The sequence below is a fragment of the Hemiscyllium ocellatum genome, unplaced genomic scaffold, assembly GCF_020745735.1.
Source record: "Hemiscyllium ocellatum isolate sHemOce1 unplaced genomic scaffold, sHemOce1.pat.X.cur. scaffold_169_pat_ctg1, whole genome shotgun sequence".
NCBI lineage: Eukaryota > Metazoa > Chordata > Chondrichthyes > Orectolobiformes > Hemiscylliidae > Hemiscyllium > Hemiscyllium ocellatum.
In genome coordinates, this window is record NW_026867852.1 from 733832 (window position 1) to 739968 (window position 6137).

Consider the following 6137-nt stretch of genomic DNA (forward strand, 5'->3'; position numbering starts at 1 on the left):
GAGAAGGAGACTTTGAACTTGGTATCGCCATTTAAGTCTTGGTGTGGCCAATAATGTTCCTTATTCGAGTGTGTGGTGCTGGAAAAACACAGATCAGACAGCATTCGAGCAGCAGGGTAATCAAAGTTTTGATCATAAGCCCTTTATCAGGAATGAGGCTTGTAGGTTCATTGGCTGGGAGATAAATGGGGGTGGGGTGGGGGTGGAGTGGGGGTGGGGGTAATGTAGCTGAGAGTGCGTTAGGTAGATGAAGTGGAGGTGAAGGAGGTAGGTAGGAGAGAAGGATCAGCGGAGAGGTGGGAAGGCAGATGGACATCTGGGACAGGTTAAGTGGTTTGGTGCCAAGCTGGCGATTGGATCTGGGATAAGATGGGGGGAGCGGAACTAAGGAAAAAGGAGGCAACTGCATTAATGCCGTGTGGTGGAGGGTCCCAAGGTGAAAGGTGAGGCGTTCTTCCTCCGGGCGTCGGTTGAATAGAGATTGGCGTTGGAAGAGACCCAGGACCTGCATGACCTCGGAACAGTGAGAAGGGGAGTTAAAGTGTTTGGCCATGGGGCGGAGGGGCTGATTCGTGCATTCATCCCAGAGATATTCTCTGAGCCATAACCCACGTTCCAACTCGGCACCGCCCTCATGGCAGGAGCGAACAGACTGAAATAACCTGTATTAGTGAATGTGTGCATGATTATTGTCAATGTGATGTATATATGCTTTAGTGTATTAACAAATTAAGACTAAAGAGTATCAAATGAACTCAACTTTATACTTTGGTGTTTCTTCTTTTAAGGAAGGAGGGTGACGCTGCTGTCATTTTAATGAGGTGATTTTGTCGTTTTTTTTAAGAAAGGTCTTAAAAACAGAGATTTCGAGAGAAGAACCTAGTTAAGCAGTGGCACGTGAGTGGTCAGTTCTCCTAGTTCAGGTTTATTCTCATGTTGGTTTAGCTCTCGCAGTCACAAGTTGCTGGAGACCAGGAAGCTTGCAAACTTCAGAAAATGATTCCTAACTGACTTTGTCTCTGAAATCTCTCTGGATGATGTTCTCTCCTGCCTCGAAGATTCTGTGTTTGAATTTGCCTTTTTGCCAAGGAATGTGTTTATGGGATGTGACATGATTGGAGCAATGCAGCAGTAATGTTGCTGTATCACGTCAGTTAACTTTATCAATGGTAACGTCGTTCTAAATTCTTTTTTGTTGTTTCTGCTTGCGTGAAACCAAGTGACTTGACCAGCTCCAACCCTTCTGGAATATCAACCTCACATCTGACTTTAAACTAAGAAAACGTTAGTGTCCAGACTGCATTCTTGAACTATAACACCTTTGCGATAATAAATACCTGCTTATTTTCACCTAAAATTTGTGGGCCCCAGACTATAAACTGTGCAGCCTACTTCTGACACCCGGGAATGGGGAAGCATGATCTTAGCAGCTACCTGTCAAATAAAGTCTGTAACATTTCCATCTGAATAAGATCACTGCTCCTTCACATAAACTCCCGTGTGTATAGGCCCAACTCTCACCATTCCCACTGATGATGAACACATTATCCCATAAATCAAACAAGTAAACTGCCTCTGAAAATGCTTCAAATGCAGTTATAATCATTCTCATCAAATTGTACTGTTGATGCTCACTGTTTCAAATCTTCTTTGTTTTGTGTATATTGTCAGAACTCGCTCCTCATTCCTCAAGAATCCATCACTCGACTCTGCTTTGAGTTTATTTGACATGATTCCAAAAATGCACTGCTCAAACACGGATGACTGGGGAACATTATATAAACAGCATTCCCACTGTTTTGAGTTTATTTTCTTTTGATCAATTGAATATGCAGACTCTCACTCACCTTTAATCAATAGGATTATAATTCCTAAACAAATTTAATTCAATAACATTTGATCATATTTCGTTCTGATGCACAATGTATCATAAACATCTCGAAATCATAAATGGGGCCTTCAGCCCATTGTGTCAAAGGAAGGAATGGAACTCGCTATGCACAATTTTCCACTCACATCTCCAGATTGTTCTATTTTTTCTCTCTCTCTTTGTATTATATGTATGTATATATATATATATATATACACACACACACACACACACACACACACACACACACACACACACACACACACACACACACACACACACACACACACACACACACACACACCGCTTTCTAATCAACAGCTTATTTTTTTCCCGATATCGTACTCTGCAAATTTCGAAGGCAACTTGATATTGAAATTGTTGGAATTTAGAATGATTCTGGTCATTCCCCCCACTATTTCCAGCCATACCTCCCTCAATGATCGCAAAGTCTTCTATTTAGACTCTTAAATGTGCTGCTTCATTGTGATAGAAAAGGTGTTAGATTGAAAGAAGTTAACTGGAGCTCTGTGTTCAGTGACTGTAATTAATGCAAATCTCCATGGATTCTAACATTATCGCTGGAGAGTTTCTCTCTTCTATTAATACCAGAGTCCTGTCAATGAGCTAGCCTATAGCATCTGTAGAAACATCATCTCGACACTAACAGGGATCAGCAGCTCCACAGAAGAGGAGAGAAGAGATCAGATTCTGAGAACATTAAACTGGAATGTTACAGCAATGAATCATAGTTTTATAGCATTAAACTGGCATGTAATGACAATGGGCAGGAGTTTATCCGTTGGTCTTTCCTGGCTTTCTCAGGAGTGGCCAACCTTGTCAATACGGATCATGTGTGTACTTTGGGTGATCCAAGCTGGTTATTATCCCATCCTCGCTATCATTGGTGTCCCTGGTAAGTGTCTCTATCATACTATTTACTGTATTAGGCGTCTTGCACAGACTTACTGTCCTTTTTTTAAATTCTAAAAGGATTGAAACGTGTCATAATATCCATTCGTTAGCTTTAACTCTTATCAAACAAGTTTAAGCGAAAAACAAAGATCAGCAAGGCAGCCTACATGTGGAACCACAGAAGATGGGGGAGACTTAATTGAAAATTTTGCATTAATATTAACTGTGAAGAAGGACATAGAAGATTATAGAATGTGGGAAGTAGATGGTGACATCTTTTTTTTAAAGTTCATATTACAGAGGAGGAGGTGCTGGATGTATTAAATGCATATAGGTGGATAAATTCCCAGGACCTGACCCTGTAACTCTATAGGAAGTTCGGCAACTGGTTGCTGGGTCCCTTGCTGAGATATTTGTATCATCCTTCGTCACAAGTGAGGGGCCAGGAAACTGGAGGTTGGCTAACATGGTGCCACTGTTTCAGAAAGATGGTAAGGAAAAGCCAGAGAAGAATTGACCAGTGAACCAGACATCAGTGGTGGGCAAGTTGTTGGAGGGAATCCTGAGGGTCAGGATTTAAATGTATTTGGAAAGACAATGACTGATTTTGTTTAAACAACATGGCTTTGTGTGTGCAAACTAATGTCTCACGAACTTGTTTGAGTTTTTTTGAAGAAGTGATGAAAAGGATTGATGAGGGCAGAGTGGTACGTGTGATCGATATGTATTTCACTAAGGATTCGATAAGGTTCCTGGTGCTAGACTGATTAGCAAGGTTAGACCACATGGAATACAGGGAGAACTAGCCATTTAGCTACAGAACTGGCTCAAAGGTAGAACACCGAGTGTGGTGGTGGTGGAGGCTTGCCATTAAAACTGGAGGCCTGTGACCAGTGGTGTGCAACGATGATCAGTGTTGTTTCCATAACTTTTCGTCATTTATATGGATGGTTTGGAAGTATAGTTATCTGCAGATGACACCAAAATTGGAGGTCTTGTGGACAGCAAAGATCACTATCTCAGACTAAAAAATCCCGAGAACTGGCAGATGGAGTTTAATTCAGATAAATGTGAGGTGCTGCATTTTGGAAAGGCAAATCATAGCAGGATTTCTACAGTCAATGGAAATGTCTTGGGGGTGTGTCGCTGAACAGGGACCTTGGAGTGCACCTTCATAGTTCCTTGCAATTGAAGTCGCAGGTAAAGAGGAAAGTGAAGAAGACTTTTGTTATGCTTTGTTTTATTGGGCAGAGCATTGAGTTGGTAATTGGGAGGTCAATTTGGGGCATTACAGGAATGGTTTGGCCATATTTGGTATATTGTTTGCTGTTCTGGTCTCCCTCTTATCGGAAGGATGTTTTGAAAGTTGAAACAGTTCAGAAAAGATTGACAATAATATTGCCAGGGTTGGAGGATTTGAGCTATAGGGAGAGGTTGAATAGACTGGAGCTCTTTTTCCTGGACTTCCGGAGGCTGCTAGCCGACTTTGTAGAGATTTATAAAATCACGAGGAACATGGATAGTGTTAATAGAAAAGGTATTTTTCCCTGGAGTGGGCATGTCTCGAACTAGAGGACATTTATTTAGGGTGAGAGGGGAAGACTTAAAAGAGATGTAAGATTCAACTTATTCATGCAGAGGGTGGTACGAATATGGAATGAACTGCCAAAAGAAATAGTGGTGCCTCTTACAAGTACAACATTATAAAAGCATCTCGATGAATCTCTGACTAGGAAGGGTAAACAGGGATTCAGGCCAAGTGATGTCAAATAGTGATTGGTTGCCACAGCGGACGCTGATGGGACCCCAGCTATTCAAAATACATATTCATGATTTGGATGAAGGAGACAAAATGTATCATCTCAAATGCAAATGCAACCAAGTTGGCTGGGAGGGTGAACAGTGACGAAGATGCAGAGATTCTTCAGCATAATCTGGGTGAGTCGAGCAAATCGATGGCACATGCAGTATAATTTGAATAAATGCGAGGTTATTCACTATGAAAGCAAACTAAGAAAGTATATTACTGTCTGAATGGCTGTAAATTGGGAGACGGGATTTCTCAGCGGGACCTTGGTGTCCTGCCTAACCAGTCTCTGAAATTTGTCATGCAGGTGCAGCAGGCGTAAAGAAACCAAAAGGTATGTTGGCCTTCATTGTGGGAGATTTCATGTATAGGAGCAGGGATGTGTTGTTGCAGGTTTCCAGGGCATTGATGAGGCCGCACCTAGAATTCTGTGTGCAGTTTTCGTCTCCTTTTCTGAGGAACGATTTTGCTGCTCTTGAGGGATAACAGCGAAGGTTTACCAGACTGATTCCGGGTTTGGCAGGACTGATGTATGAGCAGTGTTTGACTAGGATAGGGATTGTTTTCACTGTAGTTCAGACGAATGCATTGCGGGGATCTCAGATTGACTAATAGAATTCTAACAGAACTAGACAGGGTAGGTGCAGGAGGATATTCCCGATGGTGAGTGTGTCCAGACCTGTCAGTGTCCAAGGATTTAGGGTGGGCAATATCAGAAATGAGGAGCCATTCCTTCACCCAAAGAGTGGTGAGCCTCTGAGAATCATTATCACAGGAAGTAGTTGATGCCAAAACATTGAACGTTGTGAAGAGGTGGGTCGTTATTGCACTTTGGGAAATTGGATCGAAGGTTATGGGGAGAAAGCAGCATTAGGCCTACTGAGGTGGATGATCAGCAATGTTGCGATGAATGATGGGACCGGATCGAAGGGCCTAATGGCCTCCTCCTATCGTCTGTATTTCTACGTTTTCTATGTTTCAATGTTACATCCAAAGGCACTACTGGTGTTGGTGTTCAAGATGCTGACCATCAGAAAATGGTACAATATACACAGTCATTCATTTCGCTGGAGAGATGGAGTGTCCCAATATTCAAATTGTTGAGAGTACTGGAACATCTGACACTGTCTCCAAAGAAAGGGAAATGAACAGAAGAGATCAGGGAACGAAACTACTGTAATCACCAATAAGTTGTCATGCTGTGTATTTGTGGAAAGTAACATACTTAACTCTGTGGAAAGTAATTGGAGAGGTTTCCTCAGTTGTGCTTGAGCTGCAGCATAGATTCACTTAGGATATTCAATGTGACTGACAAACTGAGAAAACATTTTAGAATGGGGAAATCCATGTAAAGAAGTAGGAGGCTGATGTTGGGCTAGGGCAGGGAGTTGAGGCATTTTGGATATGGCCAATCCTGAGTTTTCCAGGAACACTTCCCCAACAAATTGGGAAAGCAGGAGCACAGAGTGAGGCAAATCTTGTTCAAAGAAGAGGTTGTGTCACAGCTGTGTCACCCAATCCCTTTCAACAAATTATTTAGACTTG